A 20995-nucleotide genomic window follows, 5' to 3' on the forward strand; every position below is an offset into this window, starting at 1 on the left:
TCTAAAAATGATACAAATGAACTTATTTACAAAACATAAATAGACTCACACACATAGAAAACAAACATGGTTACCAAAGTAGAGGATGTGGGAGGGATAAATTAGGAATTTGAGATAAAGATATACACACTACTCTATATAAAATAGATAACCAACAAGGACCTACTGTATAGCAGAGGAAACTATACTCAATATCTTGCAATAACCTATAATGGAAGAGAATACAATAAAAATAATATATATATATATATGTATATATGCAAACTGAATCACTTTGCTGTACACCTTAAACTAACATAACACTGTAAATCAACTATATTTCAATAAACTTAACTAATTAATTAAAATTATATTTCCATTCCTCCCATGAGGTATTTTTCTTCTGCTCAATGTTATTCTTCATTAATAATCATGAAACATTTATCCATTTTTAGATAATTGATTAGAAAGTTTGATTTAGCATTCTTCTAAAATAAAGTTCCTTGTAGTCATAAGCAAACTACCTTGCTATTTATCTATTTCCAAATTCCTAAGAAGAATATAATGTGTGGGAGAAATTTCTACCTGGAAGCTTCTTGAAAATTAAAGTATGTGGATCCTTTATTGTCTGACAGTATTGCAAAAAAATATTGAATACTGTGAATTTATACATATCTTGACAGGGACTTAAAATGTATATTCGACTTCTACTATATGATCAATGAAATATTTCTAACTATACAAACTCTTAATATACAAGATAAGAAATAATTTTCTTAAACATATATCATCCAATTTGTCCTTTAATGCTGATTATTATTTCTAATACAGGAGATTTATGTCATTCAAAGTTATAAATAATTCCAGTTTGGTTTAAAACTGCATTGAAGGTTAGAATGTTTATTAAGAAAATATTTTAAATTACAAATAGTATAATCCACTTTATGGACAAAAGGAAAAAACATATATATATATGTATGTTTGTGTATTTGTGTGTGTCTATAAATATATCTGGACATAAATATATATGTAAATATGTAAACATAAAAAGTAACAGAAGTTTGCAACCAATGTTATGACAATGATTAGTTCTGGTAGGAATAAAAATGGGAATATTCAAATTTAACACAATGTATTTCTATATATTTAAATATTTTATAAGAATACGTGGTTGCATTATTATAAAATACAAATATTATATGATTAGATAATATATTTGAAAAATAAATAAATGGATCTTTTACCTTAAATTTAAATAAATACTTGCACATAATTCTACTATTCTATGATTTTATTATTTTTGCAAATTATATATAAACCTGCTGAAATAGAGTTTTTAATTATGGTGATAGAAAGGGATTTATGTTTTTATTATTTTTTTAAATCATTAACCTGTTGTCACAAACTGTTTTATTGTTGTTGAACTTTTTTTTTTTTAATCACAGATTTTAAATTCCATAGTTATCAAACCCTGAATGCATGGATCTGTCTCCTGGCTTTTAATAATATTTGGTTCATTAGTGAATGGAACTTAAGCACTTATTATACTCTTTTACATTGTGAAAATTAATAAAGTAAAACCCCACTAAAATGAAGTTGTGAGGCTATAAGGAGGAGCTCAAACATGCATACCACTTCAGGTCCATACAGATCCCAATAGGAAGAGAGGTACCTTGCATCTTTGGCAGGAAGTGACACTGCTTTACTACCACCAGCAGGAGGAAGAAAGTTTTTTTTCCTTGTTTGGCAAGAGCTCAGGTAGTGAGAGACTGTCACAACTCAGCCAATGAAAATCCACTATACTTTAAACTCCCAGTTTCCTCCAATGGGCTTTTGGTTTATAACAGCCCCTTACAACTTCCCCTTTCCTATAAAAATGTTTTTTCTACCTTACCAGACTTGTGTGTGGTTTGCAATAGTTTCATGTCCTGAATCACATAAGAATAATTTGGATATGCAAGCATGATACAAGTAGGCAAAATCTGAATATGCAGCCTAAAAATGAAAGCCTTTGATTAGTGTTTTCTGTGGGGATGTCTGTGGGGAGGAAAGTAAAGTCGAAAGAATAAGTTATTGACTATGGATTCAGAGATTTAAAATGTATTGTAATGAATGAGAGAACTAATCAGCAGTAAATGGCATAGGGATTTCTTTTGTGAATGTGCTTTTTCTTTTAGAGAGTCAGAAAATATTCTCAAGGTTATATGGACTGATGTAAAATTCTGTTTAATAGTTATTCAACTGTAATATTCATCATGATTTTTATATTCATGGTGCCAATTTGATTTTACATACATTCTTTTTTAATTGATACACATTCTAGTTACAAAATTGGATGTTTCAGATGTACAATATAGTGATTCAATATATTTATGGATTATACTCCATTTAAAGTTGTTATAACATATTGGCTACATTCTCTGTGCTGTATCATACATACTCATAGCTTATTTATTTTATACATAGTAGTTTGTACCTCTTAAGCACCTACCCCTATCTTGCCCCTCTCCACTTCCCACTCCCCACTGGTAACAAGTTGTTCTCTGTATCTATGAGTCTCTTTCTGTTTGGTAATATTCATTTGTTTGTTTTATTTTTTAGATTTCACATATAAGTGATGACATACATTATTTGCCTTTGTCTGACTTATTTCACTAAGCATAATACCCTCTAGGTCCATCCATATTGTTGCAAATGGCAGAATTTCATTCTTTTTTATGGCTGAGTAATATATATGTATTGTTCTTCTTTTTCTAATTCCTTTAGATGGTAGGTTAGGTTTTTTATTTGAGACTTTTCTTGTTTATTGAGGTAGACCTCTATTACTATAAACTTAGAACTGTTTTTGCTGCATCCTACAGATTTTTGGAAAGTTGTGTTTTCATTTATCTTGAGGTATTTTCTTATTTCTATTTTGATTTCCTCAATGACCCATTATTTTTTGGTAGTATGTTGTTTAGCTTCCCCTTGTTTGTGTTTCTCCCATTTTTATTCCTGTAATTGATTTCTAGTTTCATAGCATTGCAGTCAGAAAAAAAATGCTTAGTATAATTCCATTTCTCCTAAATTTGTTGAGATTTGTTTTGTGGCCTATCATGTGATCTATCCTGGAGAAGAACCATATGCACTTGAAAAGAATGTGTATTCTGCTGTTTTTTTGACGGAATGTCATATATATATCTATTAAGTCCAGCAGTGTAATGTATCATTTAAGGTCACTTTATGCTTGATTTTCTGTCTGGATGATCTTTTCATTGGTGTAAGTGTGGTGTTAAAGTCTTCTACTATTATTTTATTATTGTCAATTTCTCCATTCATGTCTGTTAATATTTGCTCTATATATTTAGATGCTTCCATGTTAGGTTCATACATGTTAATGAGTGTTAAATTCTCTTCTTATATGCATTCCTTTAATATTATATAATCCCCCCTTCTTTGAGTTTTGATATAGACTTTGTTTTAAAATCTATTTTGTCTGATATGAATATTGCTATCTTTTTCTGTCCTGTCACTTTCAGTCTATTTGTTGATACTTGTTTTCTCATTGTTTTTGCACTTCTCTCTCTTTTTTCTTCTTCTTTTAGTTTCACCTCTTGTGATTTGATGATTTTCCTTAGTGGTATGCTTGTTTTTCTTTACCTCTAGTTTTTGTGTATCTATAGTAGGTTTTTGATTTGTGGTTACCATGAAGTTCATATATGTTGACCTATGACTACTTGTTTTAAACTGGTAGTCATTAAGTTCACACACATTCTAAAAGATCTATGCTTCTTACTCTCCCCACCATCAGGTTGTGTTTTTAATTTCATATTTTACATCTTCATATCTTTCCTTTATTGTGTTGTATTTATTATATTGTACTTACACTTGAGTTTTACCATTTTTGTATTTTAATTTTTGTACTAGCTTATTTAAGTGATTTATCCACAACCTTTACTATATATTTGCCTTTACTAATGGGAATTTTTCTCTCCTATAAATTCTTACTTCTCTTGGTAGCCTTTTTTTTACCACTTAAAGACCCAACAACACTTCTTGTAGGGTCATTTTAGTTGATAAACTCTTTTAGTTTTTTGTCTGGGAAACACTTTATATTTCTTTTAATTCTGAATGATAACCTTGAAGAGTAGAGTATTCCAGTAGTGGGTTTCCCTTTCAGCACATTAAATATGTCATGCCACTCCCTTCTGGCCTGCATGGTTTCTTCAGTAAAGCCAGCTGATATCCTCATAGGGGTTCCCTTGTATGTGACTATTTGTTTTTCTCTTGCTTCCTTTAGAAGTCCCTCTTTATTTTTAACTTTTGCTATTTTGATTATTATATGTCTTACTTTGGGTCTCTTTGGGTTCATCTTATTTGGGGTTCTCTATGAATCTTGTAACTCTATTTATTTCTTCAGCTTTGGGAAGTTTTCAGCCATAATCTCAACAAATACATGTTTGACCCTTTTCTCTCTCTCTTTGACTTCTGGGGCCTCTATATGTGAATGTTATTACACTTGACATTGTTTCAGAGTTCACTTAAACTGTCTTCATTTTTATTTCATTTTTCTTTTTGCCCTTCTGACTGGGTGATTTCCATTATTCCATCTTCCAGATTACTTATGCATTCTTCTGTATCACCTAGTTTTCTGTTAATTCCTTCTAGTGTGTTTTTATGTCAGTTGTTGTTTACTTTAGCTCTGTGGGTTGCTTTATATATTTTCTAGTTCCTTGTTAAAATTCTCACTGTATTCTTCTACTCTTTTCCCTTGTTCAGTTAGCACTCTTATTACTAATGCTTTGAAATATTTACCTGGTAAATTATTTATCTCTTTCTCTAGTTGGTTTTTCAGATTTTTTTCATTTATATCTTTGAGGCAAATTTCTCTTGTCTTCTCATTTTGTTTTTCTTTCTCTGTCTCTATGAAATTAGGTGAAACAGTTATCTATCCTCATCTTGAAGTGATGTCCTTGTGTGGGAGTGTCCCTGTGCTACTTAACTGTCCCTCCAGAAAGCTGTATCTGAAGTGAGCCTGGGTCAATCTTCCCCCAGGTGCACTGGCAGATATCTCCTTAGTAGGAAGTGGGGCTGGAAATGCAGGGACTAGAACCAGAGCCAGTAGTGAGCTGGGGTTTCTTTTATGCTCAGTGACCATCACCAAACTATTGGACACAGAATAGGGTTGCAAGGTGCTAGAGAAGAAACCCAGAGGGCCAGGTCCAAGCTGGTTATGTTCCCTCTAAGTGTGCCCTTTTCTGCTTCTCATCAACAGAACATTTGCCCCAGTGGGTAGCAGCACTGCAGCAAGTAGGCTACAGCAGGTGCCTGATTTGGGTTTGGGTGTTCAAGGCAGAAGTTGCTGTAAACTGGCTAGAGCCTGAGCAGTTTTAATATACTTCCTCTGCCTTGTTCCTGGGAGTAAGCAAGCATGTAAGCACTTGACACAGTCTTGGTTTCTTACAGCCTTCCTGTAAATCCCACTGTTTTTTGAACCAGCTAAGGGGACTCACCTTTTTGGTGTCATATACAAGGCCTGGGGGCCCAGTATGTGCCTTGAATCCTAACTCCTCAGGAAAGATCTCTGAGCCCACCATAGCCCCCTCCTCTTCTGTGTCTGCTACTACTGGTGTGGGTCCTGACCTGATCACGTCTCTTCCCTTCCTACCTGACTCTGTGTGGATCTTTCTTTACAGTTTAGTTGTAGAAGAGTCTTTCTATGAGTCTCATTTGTTTTCAGTAAGAGTTGCTCCACATGTAGATGCATTTTTGATGTGTTTGTGGGAGGATGTGTGCTCAGTGTCCTTCTACTCTGCCATCTTGATCTCCTCCCCATTTACTGTCATTCCTAACTGGATTTGGGATATTTTGGAGAAACTCTCAATCTGAGATAATAGAGAAATTGATGTACTCGAGTGCTATTGTGAAATTGCAGTTAAATTTAAAAAAGTTATCAGGGACCACATTGTTTTGAAGGGTCCATAGAGATTACTCTTTGTAGTTCTGTTGCAATATGTAATGTTGGACAACACTTAGAGTGAAATGGTAGATTAAGCACTATCCTGGGAATTTTGATATTTCTCTATGGATTTTTTTCTTCATGAATAAAGAGAAACATAGATTATACTTATATGTTTATGGTTACAGGGTTACAAGATTTTTGGTTTGAATGTTGAATGATGAGAGATACTTTTAAATTGATCATTTGCACTCTGGCCAGAGAAAAATTCTTTTTAACATTTTTTGCTACCTATTATCTTCCTAAATCAATGTAGTATAATTAAAGATATATTCTCTCATTTCTGTGGCTGAATCTTTGATACACATGAGGCAATATAACATAAACACCTGTTTCCCTTTTTCCCCAACCATTATCTGCAACCCTCAACATTATGGCACTCCATCAAACTTCTCAACACAACCCCATATATCCCCGACTTATTAATCCTATAAAGAAGTGCCAGGTGGGATGAGGGTGTTGTATGCCAGTCTTGAATATTCAGATTATGCCTTGAGACTGAACCAGACTCTTCAACAAATTTCTATCCAACTTGAGGAAAACCCAGAGGATTTTTTTTTATGTTCTGTCCAAGTTTACAAGATTAAGAGAATTACAAAACTGTGTTATTTTTTGTTAACTCCCTAGCCCCCCCAAAAAAACAGTGACAGGCCTTTTGTTTTTTCCTCTCTTTCTTGTTCTTTGGTTCTGGTTACTGAATATTTATTGGCTTGATTAATCCAGGTGGGCTAAAAAGAATTAAAGTATGCAATTTTAAATTGCAAAAGATACACAGAAATCATTCTGCAAAGGGTATTTTTCTCACTCTTATTTTACCTAAGCATCCTGCTGATTTTTAAATTATGCAAAGGGAGTATAATATTGTGTGATGAATTTTATTCACCATTATTAGTCATTATACCTTATTATCAAAAGAGTATCTGAGATATGGGTTCCAAAGAAAGGTCAACACTTATGCATAGACCCTAATACTCAATGTATGACACAATATTGAAACAAGAGCAGAGATAGAAACTATAAACTAGTTGTGCCCAGTTAATTTTTAAATAATATGACATAACTTTTAATACAATGACCAAATTAATAATGATAAAATAATTGAAAAATTAGACATATTTATCAAATAGTTCCTAACAAGATATGATTATGTTAAGTTTAAAGAAACAAAATTACCTCAAGGTAAATAGGCCAAATTTAAGCACAGAGTGAGGCCATTTTCAAACCCTGGATGATGGAAAGTAAACAACTGTTCAGCAGAATTAGTGTAATCAGAGTGGGTAGAATAAATTCTCTTAACTTCTTGATAAAGAAGAATAATAAGCTATGTAGCATGTGTGCACACACACACACATAAACGCATGCTCAGAGAACACAAATTGTATAAAGTTTTAAAATAAAACAATCAACCATGTATTCAGTCATTCAGCTTTGAATCCTGTCTTATGCACTATGTGCTCTTTTTTCTCTCCAGGATGTCTGTGAAAGATCTTACATTGAAAAGCCACACAGATCTGAGTTAGGTTAATAACTTTAGTAAATCTTGCTTTGTGACTGTTGGCAAGTAATTTAAGCTCACTCAATGTCGTTTCTTTATCCATAGGTATGTATATTTAATTCTGAATATATTAAATTCTCTATATCTATCTATCATACACAAACACAAAACTGTTACAAAAAACAAAATGAGGTATTAAAATTAAGCATACACTGAAGTACAGTTAATAAGAATTTTACAGTTATTGTGATTGTTAGAAGTGTTATAGTTGAAAATAAACACCAATTATAGGCCATGAAAACATGACAATAGCTAAAAACTTGTTGAGTTTATCATATTCCTGGCCCAAACTTCTTCCCAATAGCCCTCTAAGATAGGTACAATTACCCTTACACTTCCTTTATAGAGGCACACATAAGTTAAATAATCTTACCACAGGTATACAGTTAGTAGAGTGTGGCACATGTATTTTAATTCAGAAGGGTGGACTTTAGAGTTCTAGTGTTTTTTAACCTAATCTTTTAAAATTGAGATATAATTTACATACATTAAAATAGACAAAACTTACATGTTCAATTCTGTAGGTTTTGACAGTTGTATACACTAATATACACTAATGTAATCTCTCAACCACATAACAGAACATCTGACATCTCAGAAAGTGCTCTCTTGCCTCTTTCTACAGTCAAACCCAATTCTCAAGGAAGTAACCACTGTTCTTACTTAGCTCTGTTTTTTCATATCAATGGAAAGAGAGTATTTATTTTTGTCTTTACTTCTTTCACTCAACATAGAGTATTTAAGTTTTATCCATATTACTGCCTTTTTAATTGTCCATTCTTTTTAAAATTTCTAATGAGTAGTCTATTGTATAATATACCACAGATTATTCATCCATTATTGCATTGATAGAGTTATGAGTGCTTTTTCCTGTTGGGGAGAATAGAGGGACACTTTTATAAATAAAGATGTTCTGAATATTCTTGTACAGAAATTTTTGTGGGCCTATGTTTTCCTTTCTCTGAGATAAATAACTTGAAGTTGAATTGCAGAATCAGAAGGCAGATGTTAATTTTCAAAAAACTGCCAAGCAGTTCTACAAAGTGGTTATACTATTTTACAATTTGATATATAAGAAATATTTGATATATAACAATATATAAGTTTGGATTGCTCCATATCCTCCTCAAACTTTGGGGTTTTCAATCTTTTTAATTTTAGCCATTCTCAAGAGTGTGAGGGAGTAATCTCATTGTCAGAGATACAGCTCTTAACCACAAGGCTCTATATCCTTATATACGATGCTCAGAAACACTCTGATTTCAGTAAACATATTTTAAACCACAATAAAGTCATGAAGATCGCAGTCAGGTTACAAGGCATGGTAGAATTTCCACAGCAAATTGAGAGAAAATATTAAAATATTCTCTAGAGAGAAACAAAATGGTAGATATAAGGATGAGTGACTGCAGTTCAAATTGAACTTCTCTCCTTCAAACCAAAATGGAAATTTCTTTCACATTATGATTCAATTCCCAAGAGAATAGCTTAACTGAATAAATCCCAGATCATTTTAACTTGACCCCCAAAGCCAGCTTTATTTTCTTTTTTTAGATGTTTGTCCTCAGGGCTTCTGTCAAAAACCCTGACTGTGAGACTGCTAAGAGAAGATGGAAGCGACAAGTACCACAGGTGATGAGAATAATCTATGAACTAAATCTCCCAGGGCCCAATTACCAGCTGCAAAATTGAAGAAGTCAGATTCATTTCTGACTTCAGACATTCAATTTTCAACTTATTTTGCTGTCGTATCCCAAATATTAGGAAAACAAATGTTTTATCTACAAATTAAGTTAATGTTTTTACTGAAGATGGTGCATTACATTTTAAATTTTTCAACCCCTTTATTAAGTACAGTTAATTATAATTGTATGTAACTCATTACTTGCCCTACTATTTATATCTAAAAATCAGGGGCCAACACTACAAATTTTATGCTTTTAAAACGTGTAAGAGCCTGAATCAAAACTTATTCTCTAAGAAAGAAAATAAATATCTATTTAAACTTTTAAAAAGCTTGTCTTCTATTTAAAACTGCTTCTCATCACAATTTGATAAGAAAAACTAATGTAACATTTTTTTCTCCTGGAGAAAAATCACTTGAAAAAATTTTGGTGGTTTTTTAATAGACAATTTTATCTCTGTTTGGATATGGTGAGTCTGCTATTCTATTTATCTTCTAGACCAAGACATTGTTGACTTTGATTCTGTAAACAGAGACAACAAAATCCAATAGGCTGAGTCATTTTTTCTCAAGTGGGAATATGCAGAAATCTCAAGGAAATTAGATTAATTTACACATGTCAAAAGAGAAAAGATGCAGTGTTTAATGTAATATATCTCACTGAATTTTAATGATTTAACTACTACAAATAGAACACAGAAAGTACTGTATTCCAAACACACATGATCACCTATAAACTGAGAATTATAATTATATTAAATATGTGATATTTTGTACACTTAAAATAAATGAGGAAATAGTAAAATATTAACAGTGAACATTCCACTTGACACTTCTACTAAATATTTGAAAATCATTTGGTACTTTACTAAACCTAATACTATCTATATAAAGAAGATTCCATCAATCAATATATACTTACAGAACTAATTATTTGTTTGGTAAATTAAAGATATGAACTTATGTCAGAAAGACATGAGGGTTATATGGTTGTAACCATCTTGTGACCATTATTTCTGCCTTGATTAGGCAACACTTATCAGGTAGGCTTATGCCTTCTTCCCCCTAAGCACCAATACTGAATTAAAACACCTTAGCCTAGTAAAGAGAGTAGTTTTTCCACAAAGAAAGAAATAATGATTAAACAACCACATGTGTTAAAGTCCATTTAAAATAATTTTAAATAGTTTGGATATAGGTTCTCTAAAATTAATCTGCAGAACATTTGACAATTCTAGCTATCAACAAACAGCTGGAAGATTGACCACATTAATATTTTAGATGGAGACAATTTACCTGAAAGTAAAACTTCATGGGCTCCTGGAAGAGTTATAAGCATTTAAATATCAGATCATTGACATTTAAAAAGGTAGAGTGATAAAATTATATGATTGTATATGCTATCATTAATTATATGGTAGGAACATAAATTTATTTTATAGCACACAGGTTCTAAACATTTGCTAAAACATCTGCTCATTCTCATAAGAGGGGATCCTTTGCTAAAACATGTCTATACATAAGCTGCATGATCCCATTCCATGTGTTGTATCTAACCCTTTTATAAAAAGCTAAATTATGTGTATGTGTTGTTTTGCATAACTTTTTTGATAAAACATCAATACACTTTTGCAATGTCATTCAAAATATGTTAAAATTCAAAAATTCTGGGAAAACTCTTATGTTTTTTATGCCTGTCATGGAAAATTTTACCTATGTTCACATATTATTATATTCTGAGTTTTCATATATCTCTTTGCTATTTAAAGCAGAGTGAATTTAGGAAATGAGATTGTGATTACAGTGAGTATGTATTTTCAACCAGATATTTTATGTTGTGTCAAACAACCTGAACCATCTAAGATTTAAGTGACTCAATAAATCAAATATTTTATGAGGTAAAATAATCAGAATTTATGAGTCCTCAAAAATTTAATTCACAGAATTATGAACATTGTGAGTTCTCAAAATTAAGTAAAAATAAGGTCAAATATAACCTTAGTTTAAATTCGATATGTAATATACGAATGTATCATTTTATAAAGCAACAGTTTATAACTCAAATAAAGCAAAATAAGACTGAATAATGTTACATAAAATTACATATACTTGTTAGTGAAAGTACATATGTATTTGATTTTTAAAAATTAGCAGAACTTTGCCAATATGATTATAGAAAATGCAGAATGTAAGATAAAAATTTAGTCACATTATTTTGTCTATTATTATGAACAGAAAGAAAATAAAGATTGTCATTTTCCTATTCATTTGAAAGGTTGCTGATAATGTCATAAAATGATCACAGTCGTCAAAGAGATTTGTTGTGAGTTTTTGGCTTTAGGATTGTCTTAGGGAAGAAATAAGATAGAAAATGTGCCAAAAAGTTCTCAGTCTGTGCCAGACATATTAATACCTGTAAAATTTTAAAAATGCACAACAAAACTCTATGAAATTAGCAGCCTTCAAAGCTTTCCTTCAGAAGCTCACAGGAAAATATTCATGAATACAGAAACATAACAGACAAAAATCTCACAAGAATCCCCCAAACTAGGAAAAATTTAAAATCTGGGGAGAATTAATAATAATTTTAACATAGATGAAGTCAAATTAAGAATAAAACTTTCCAAGGTTTCAATACTGCAAGTGAACTTTATTAATGAGACAGTGCCAAAAATCCACTTCACCATCTATCTCCTGACCTAGGGACTTCAGAATATTAACACCCAGGAGACTGAGTATCTGTCCCTTTGTGCTTCATGGATTTTTACTTTAAGTCAGTAAAATACTATTGTATGTATACTGACCTTACCAAATGAAAACAGTTGTTCTAGACAAATACCATTTTATTCAAAGATGAATAAATTAAGTAGAGAAGCAAAGAAAATAGTAATATTGAGCCACTGGAAAGAAAATATTGTAGGACAAAGGAAAAAGAAGAGTACCTGGGAATCTGAGGAATAATCACACACTGGCAAATAGGGGGAATTGAGTAAAACCTTCAAATGTATTAGAAGCAAACACAAATTTTTAGAAAGAAAAATAAAATCTTATAAGGTGAAAAACAATGTGATCCACACACTGACAACATCAAATTCTGCTGAGGATGTGGAGTAATAGGAACTCTCATTTATTGCTAGTGGAAATACAAAATGGTACAGCCATCTTGTAACACAATTTGGCAGTTTCTTATAAAACTAAACATACCCTTAGCATACCATCCAGCACCTGCACTTCTTGATATGTACCCAGAAGAGTTGAAAACTAATGTCCACACAAAAATTTTCATACAGATGTATGCCTGCTACACAGATGTAGCAATTGTATGCATAATTTACACAATTTGGAAGCAACCAAGATGCTCCTTGGTAAGTAGGTGAATGGATAAGTAAGCTGTGGTACACCCAGACAATAAAATGTTCTTCAACACTAAAAATAAATGAGCTTCAAGCTATGAAAAGATATGGAGTGATCTTACATTCACATTACTAAGTGAAATAAGCCAATGGCAAAAGTATGGAGAGAATAAAAAGATTATCTACAAGATTCAAAATGTTTGCTTGGTATAGGGGTGGAAGACATAAGTAGGCAGTGCACAGAGGATTTTTAGAGCAGTGAGAGTACTCTGTAAGATATTATAATGTTGAATACATGTCATTGTAAATTTGTCTAAACACACAAAATGTACAACACCAAGAATAAACCCTAATGTAAGTATGGACTCTGGGTGATTAGGATGTGTTATATAATATAGGTTAATTCTTGGTAAAAATGATGTGCCATTCCACTGAGTGATGTTGATATACATGAGACTATGCACATGTATGGGAAATCTCTGTACCTTCCTCTCAATTTTGTTGTAAAACTAAAACTGCTCTAAAAATAAAGTCCTGAAAATTTTTAAGAACAAAAAACTAGGTGAATTCTGGGTAAATATGGTGGATTTAACTCAGTGATCGAATGTTGATCACTCACAAAAACCCTCTAAACTATATTAAAGTAATGATCTCTTAAAAAACATAAACACAGAGGCTGATGAGAATGGAAAGGGAGACAGTAACAGATGATAAAATTCAGATGGGTAAGTAGTAATACACACAACAGAAGAGAGAAATGCAAATCCTATTCTAAGAGATGAAAACTCAAGAAACAACTCAATTTATTTCATAAAATTCTCATAATCTCAAATTATGGCAGTGCCACATATGTTGAAATTAGGGTTAAAGTGGGAAGATGCCCTAAAATAATATGGGCTGATTGTAAGCTGTTCAGAATTAGTTAGATCCTTAAGTCTTTCCCCACTTCATAGTCTCCAGAAATAAATTCATTCTGCCTTTCCAGTCACATTGTAGTTTATTATCCAGAGTGGTACTGCCCATCGGGAACACCACACAAATCTGAGGGTTACAGTACTTTACTGAAAATATGGAAGATAATTTATGTGCACTCTCTATCAACACTCCTTAAAACCTAATCTCTCCCTATCTTACCTCAGAAAATACTAAAACCTAGGCATTTAACCTCTTAGTAAGAGATTAAAACATATTTCTCTTGGAAATGTGAAAACAAGCTTTAGACGAGAGATCAAAAGCTACTGACATAATGCAATCTTCAACAAATGGCCAGGAAAAATCATCCAGGGAAGATCAAAAATGATATGCCCATTTATTTACTCAGATGGTATAATCAGCTCCTTGATCAACTAACTCTAAATGTTATAGAAAATTGTGAGGATGACCCCAATATTTTACATCTCACTGTATCAAACACTCTTTGTAGTTTCCTGCTCAGCAAGTAACACTGAACTGAGTTTTGTGCTTTGATTTGAGATATTAACTAATAAGAAAAAAGCAGAGACTTAAAATGGGCTTATTCATTGCTCTTGTACCTCTACTATCATCATGAGAATTGCTCAAGCTAGCCTGCTGGAAAATGAATGCTACATAGAGAGAGCTGATTCACTCCAGAGCCCTAGAACACAATATCTCTCCAACTTCTAGCTCTGCCTGACCCACAGATTCATGAGTAAGGCAGGTAACACACAGATACATGCATGAGCTCAGCTGAACAGAATAATTCTGGTGAAGTCAGTCTAGATTATATTAACTCCTTAGATATTTGACAAATGTACTTTAATTGTAAAGGTCACTGAGGTTTTGTAGTTCTTTGCTATTAAACAATGTTGTGGAAATAGTTAACTAATATGAACAGCAAAAGTCATAATTCAGGTATAAAAACTCTCTAACATGAAAGATAAAGAACAAATTCAAACAGAAAAGCAATATTGAAAAAATGGAGATACAAGAATATATGCAGGGAGAAGAAAGCAAAAATGAAATCAAAACTATTATTGTCCTCAGAGAGATAATTTTGTATCCAAGTATCAAAAATAGAAAACCATTCTTAAAAATAAACTTTTAGAGAATAAAAGAAACTCTTGGAACTTATATGTATGATAACATGTATGAAAAATTCAATAGAAGCTTTAGAAGACAAAATGGAGAAATTTTTGGAGAAAATATGGAAAGATAAAGACAACAGAGGATAGGCTTGAAAAAAAGAATATTAGATCACCAGTCCAAGAGGTCTTAAAAATGTAACTGGACATTCAGGACTAGTAAAGACTAAAAAAATAAAAAAACAGAGAAAATCATTTAAAAATAGTAATTAAAGGAAAATTTCCAGAAATGACACAAATAAAATGATCACAAATAATATCTAGCACTCACTCAAGGCACTTGTGAAATATTATAAATCATATAAAACAATTTTCATACAAACAATGGGGAATTGTAATTCATTTAGATTCCTAATTGAATACTGAATACTCAAAACAATGAAAAACATCTTTATAATTCAGAAGTAAAAGTATTCAAACTATAACTCTTGGTCCAAAAAAACTATCAAAGGAGAATGAAGAATAAAGATATTTTCAGACATTGAATGATTCAATAAATGTACTTACCCTACTCCTTTTCTCAGGAGAGAAAAATGTTGTTCAGTCAAATGAGGGAGTAAATCAGGAAGAAAATAGAAAGTGCCAAACAAAAGAGAAATTAAGAGAATTTCCAGACAGTTGTTCATAAGCTTTTCATAAACTAAAACCACTTCAGATTGTAACAAGTTATAAAATTACTAATAAGTACCTGCAAAAGTAAGTGTAAAAAACCTAAAAACTAAAAAAAAACTTAGGTAATTTTGAGCCTTATGTAAAATTAAATTGTACAGATAAGGTAAAAGTAATTACAGACTATTAGGTGTCTTAACTCTGAATATATCATGTATAGTCATTACTATGGAAATCTTTGATAGTAAATGAAGCATTTATATATCTATAGTAATACATAATTGCAGATATAAAAAATGGAGGGAAGAACAGGATGGGAAAGGAAGAAAAGTGAAAATCTCATCTTCCATAATGCCAAAAGTTAATACTCATAATCATAAAGTTAATTATAATAACAATAATTAAAAACTGAAGTTAAAATAATAAATAGAAAAACATTATGTTTTCCTAGATATGGAATTAAATATCAAAACGACTTGGGCATTGAGGAGGAGATCAAGAATGCAGAGTAGGAGGATATGGAACTCACTTCCCTCCAAGAACACATAAAATGAACATCTACAAGTGGAAAATTTTTCACTGAAAACTAACTGGAAACTGGCAGAAAGACTCTTTTACAACCAAGGCTGAAAGAAATATACACATGGACTCTAATAGGAAGGAATAGAAGCAATCAGGTTGGGACCTGTGCTTGTGGGAAGGGACTCAGAAGAAAGGGAGATTACACGGGTGGAGATCCTTCCTGGGCACTGAGTGGTTCGGGCCACATATTTGGTACCTCAGCTCTGGGTTCTGACACAAGAAGATGAGGCTTCTTGGCTGGTTAGAGAACCACTGATACTTGGGGAAGCCTGGGCTCCTACAACACTTTCTTGCTCCTGAAGCAGAACAGAGAGGATGGTTTGAAAACCACGGAAGTGGCTGGCCAGTTTTCTGTGACCACCCAGCTTGACCCAAATGAACACTCCAGCCCCACTTGCTTCATGATGCAGCACCACACTGGAATGAGAACTTGGCTGTTAGACACAGAGATGGCTCAGACCTAAAGTGCTGTCTGAGCAGGCGGAGGACAGCCATCACTGGCACTTAACAGGCATCACATCAGAAGCATCCCTGACCTCTGTCTGTGACTGGACTACAGCAGCTTGGGCCCCAACACACACCAAGAACCCACACAGTCTGCCTTGTGGCACAGCTCCACACCACAGAGAGGGTGGCAGAGGCTGAGGGAAGAGCTGAGCTGTAAGAGAAAAAGGAGTCTCAGACCTGCAGCATCTGAGCAAAGCAAGGGTTGCCATTACTGGTGCTTACACAGGTAGCAATTCAGAAGCAGTTTGAGTCTTTGACCCTGGCTGAACAGCAACACCCTGAGCCCAGATCCATGCTGAGTTCCCACACCCACTCCTCTTGCTCCAGCACTGGTCCCTTCTGAGGTGAGGGTGACAGTGCTGAGAAGGAGAAGAGAACACACTTAAAGGGAATGGAACCAACTCAAGCTTCCTCCTAAAGACTTCTGCTTCAGCAACCTGGGACCCAACTCCACCCCCAATAGGGAGGTGACAGCCATTGAAAGAGGGGTTCCCCAGCTCACAACTGGCTCTGGCCATAGGCTCTCAACCTCCAGCCCCACTTCTTATCAAAGTGATAGCTGCCAGCCTACCCTGAGGAAAGAGTTAACTTGTGTTCATTCCAAATCCAGCTCTCCCACCAAAAGCAACTGGGCACACATTGACTGTATAGAAATATTCCTGCATAAGGTGACCCCTTCAAGACCATGTTAGGTGTCTGTTTTACCTAATTTCAGAGACAGAAAAAGTTAAGCAAAATGAGAAGACAGAGGAATTTGTCTCAATTGAAAGAGCAAGTGAGAACTTCTGAAAAAAAGCAAATATTAAAACAGAAATACATAATTTACCAGATAAAGAATTTGAAATATTAGAAATAAGAATGCTAACTGGATTAGGGAAAAGAATAGAAGAACACAGTAATAATTTTAACAAGGAACTAGAAAATATAAAAATAAATAGTAAGAACTGAATAACAAAATAACTAGAATGAAAAACATATTAGAAGGAATTAATAGCATACTAGATGATACCAAAGAATCAATAAATGATCCAGAAGACAGAATAATGGATATAAACCAATCAGAATAGCAAAAAGAAGAAAATTTTTAAAAACTGAGAACAGCTTAAGGGATGTCTGGTACAACATCAAGCATACCAACATTAACACGTTAGGGGTCCCAGAAGACGAAGAGAGAGAAGGGAGTCAAAAATGTATTTGATGAAATTATGGCTGAAAACTTCTCAAATCTGAAGAAGAAAACAGACATCAGGTTCAGAAAGCACAGAGGGCCCAAAACAAGATGAACCAGACAGAAACACTTAGACATATCATGTTTAAAATGGAAAAAGTTAAAATAAAGTGAGAATTCTATAGGCAGCAATAGAAAAACAAATAGTCACACACAAGGGAACCCCTATAAGGGTATCACATTGATTTTCTGCTGAAATTTGGCAAGCCAGAAGGGGTGACCTGATATATTTAAAAAACTGCAAGGAAAAAATAAAAACCCTACAACCTGATAGTCTACACAGCAAGATTATCATTCAGCATTGAAGGAGTGACAAATAACTTCTCAGAAAAGCAAAATTAAGAGTTCATCAATACTAAACCTACCCTACAAGAGTGTTAAAGGATTACTGTTTTTTTTTTTTTTTTGTGGTAGGCGGGGCTTTCACTGTTGTGGCCTCTCCCGTTGTGGAGCACAGGCTCCAGATGCGCAGGCCCAGTGGCCATGGCTCATGGACCCAGCCGCTCCGCAGCATGTGGGATCCTCCTGGACCAGGGCACGAACCCGCGTCCCCTGCATCGGCAAGCGGACTCCCAACCACTGTGCCACCAGGGAAGCTCAAAGGATTACCTTAAGTGTAAAAGAAAAGGCTACAACAAGGAAAAATAATTTAAAGGAAAGGAAAATCTCACTAAAAAGGGAAAATATATAGTAAAGGCTGTATATCAACCACTTAAATAAGTGAGTATGAATATTAAAAGACAAAATTATATTAACTATACAATAAACTGTTAAGGTATAAACATGAAAGAGTAAAGAGTAAAGAGTAAAGAGTTTTTGATATGATATCAAAAACAAAATGTGGAGGAGGGGAGTAAGAAATGTAACTCATTTAGAATGTTTGATTTTAAAGGACTACCTGTTTAAAACAAGTAGATATAATTATACATCAACATATATAAACTCCATGATAACCACAAATCAAAAACCTTCAACAGATACACAAAAACTAGAGAGAAAGGAATACAAACTTACCTCTAAAGAAAATCATCAAACCACAAAGGAAGAAACAAAAAGAATAAAAGAACATAGAAGAACTACAAAAACAACCAGAAAGTAAGTAATAAAATGACAATAAGTACATGCCTATAAATAATCACTTTGAATGTCAATGGACAACATGCTTCAATCAAAAGGCATAGGGCAGCAGATTGGATAAAAAAAAAAAAAAAAAAAAACCCAAGACCCCTCTATATGCTGATTTTAATAGACTCACTTCAGAGCCAAAGATACAGACAGACTGAAAGTGAAGAGACAGGAAAAGATGTTTCATGCAAATGCAAATCAGAAAGAGGCATTGGTAGTCAGGATCCCATCAGACAAAATATACTTTAAAGCAAGTCTGTAACAAAAGGCAAAGAATGGCATTATATAATAATAAAAGGATTGATACAAGAAGTGGATATTATACTAATTAATGTACATGCAATAATACAATAACAGTAAGAGACTTTAACATCTTACTTACAGCAATAGACAGATCATCCAGAAAGAAAATCAATAAGGAAAGAGGGATCTTAAATAACGAGTTAGATACCTAGAGGATATTTCATCCAAAAACAATAGATTTTCAAGTGCATATGGAATTTCTCCAGGATAGAAAGCATGGTAGGTCAAAAAACAAGTCTCGACAAACTAAAAAGGGTATAAGTGGCATCAAGCATTTTTCCAAGCCCAAAACTATGAAACTCGGGCTTCCCTGGTGGCACAGTGGTTGAGAGTCTGCCTGCTGATGCAGGGGACACGGGTTCGTGCCCCGGTCCAGGAAGATCCAACATGTCGTGGAGCGGCTAGGCCTGTGAGACGTGGCCACTGAGCCTGCGTGTCTGGAGCCTGTGCTCTGCAACAGGAGAGGCCACAACAGTGAGAGGCCTGCATACTGCAAAATAAAACCCAAAAAACTAGAAATCAATTATAGGAAGAAAAATGGGAAAAACACAAACAACTACAAGACTAAAAAATATGCTACTAAAAACCAATGGGCCAATGAAGATATTCAAAGTGGAAATCAGAAAATACCTTTAGAAAAATGAAAATGGATTTACAAATTTCCAAAATCTATGGTATGCAGCAAAAGTAGTTCTAAGTGGGAAGTTTATAGTGATACAGGATTACCTCAAGAAAAGAGAAAAATCACAAATAAGCAACCTAACCTACCATCTAAAGGAATTAGAAAAAGAAGAACAAACAAAGCCAAAAATCAGCTTAAGGAAGGAAATAATAAAGAAAAGAGAGAACATAAGTAAAATAGAGACCAAAGAAAACAACAGAAACCATCAATGAAACCAAGAGTTTTTTGTTTGTTTTTGTCTTGTTTTGTTGTGATTTTTTGTGACAATAAACAAAAATGACAAGCTTTTAGTCAGGTTCAACAAGAAAAAATGTGAGAGGATGCAAATAAACAAACAATAACTGAAGGAGGAGAAATCACAACCAATCTCATAGAAATAGAAAAAATTATGAGAATACTATGAACAGTTATATGCCAAAAAAATTGACAGCCTAGAAGAACTGGACAAATTTTCAGAAATATAAACCTGCCAAGACTGAATCAGGAAGAAATAGACAATCTGAACAGATAGGTCGCTTGTAGTGAAATTGAATTTGAAATTTAAAAACTTCCAGCAAACAAAAGTCTAGGACCAAACAGCTTCACAGAGGAATTCTACCAACAGATAAAGAGCTAAGAACTATCCTTCTCAAACTATTTCAAAATTTTGAAGAGGAGAAAACATTACTGAATTCATTCTATGAGGCCACCATTATTTACTCTGATACCAAAACCAGACAAAGATACTACAATAAAGAAAATGGCAGGCCAATATCTCTGATGAATATAGAAGTAAAAATCCTCAACAAATTATTAACAAATTCAATTCAACAATATATAGAATCATACAACATGATCAAGTGGGGTTTATTCCAGGGATGTAACTATGGTTCAATATTCTCAAATAAATCAACATGATACACCACATTAACAAAAGAAGGATAAATATCACACAATTATCTCAATAGATGCAGGAAAATCATTGGATAAAATATAACATCCATTCTTGATAAAAGGTTTCATCAGAGTTGGTATAGAGGGAATATATCACAGCATATTAAAGGCCACACATGACAAACCTACAGCTAAAATCATGCTCAATGGTGAAAAGCTGAATGCTTTTCCTCGAAAATCTAGAACAAGACAAGGATTCCCACTCTTGTCACTTATATTTAACAAAGTACTGGAAGACTTAACCACTTCAATCAGACAAGAAAAGAAATAAAATGCATCCAGATTGGAATGGAAGAAGGAAAGCTGTCACTATTTGCAGATAACATGATACTACATATAGAAAACTCTAAAGTCT

The sequence above is a fragment of the Aethalodelphis obliquidens genome, unplaced genomic scaffold, assembly GCF_003676395.1.
Source record: "Aethalodelphis obliquidens isolate GAN/ISIS:26980383/991018 unplaced genomic scaffold, ASM367639v1 scaffold96, whole genome shotgun sequence".
NCBI classification, from domain to species: domain Eukaryota; kingdom Metazoa; phylum Chordata; class Mammalia; order Artiodactyla; family Delphinidae; genus Aethalodelphis; species Aethalodelphis obliquidens.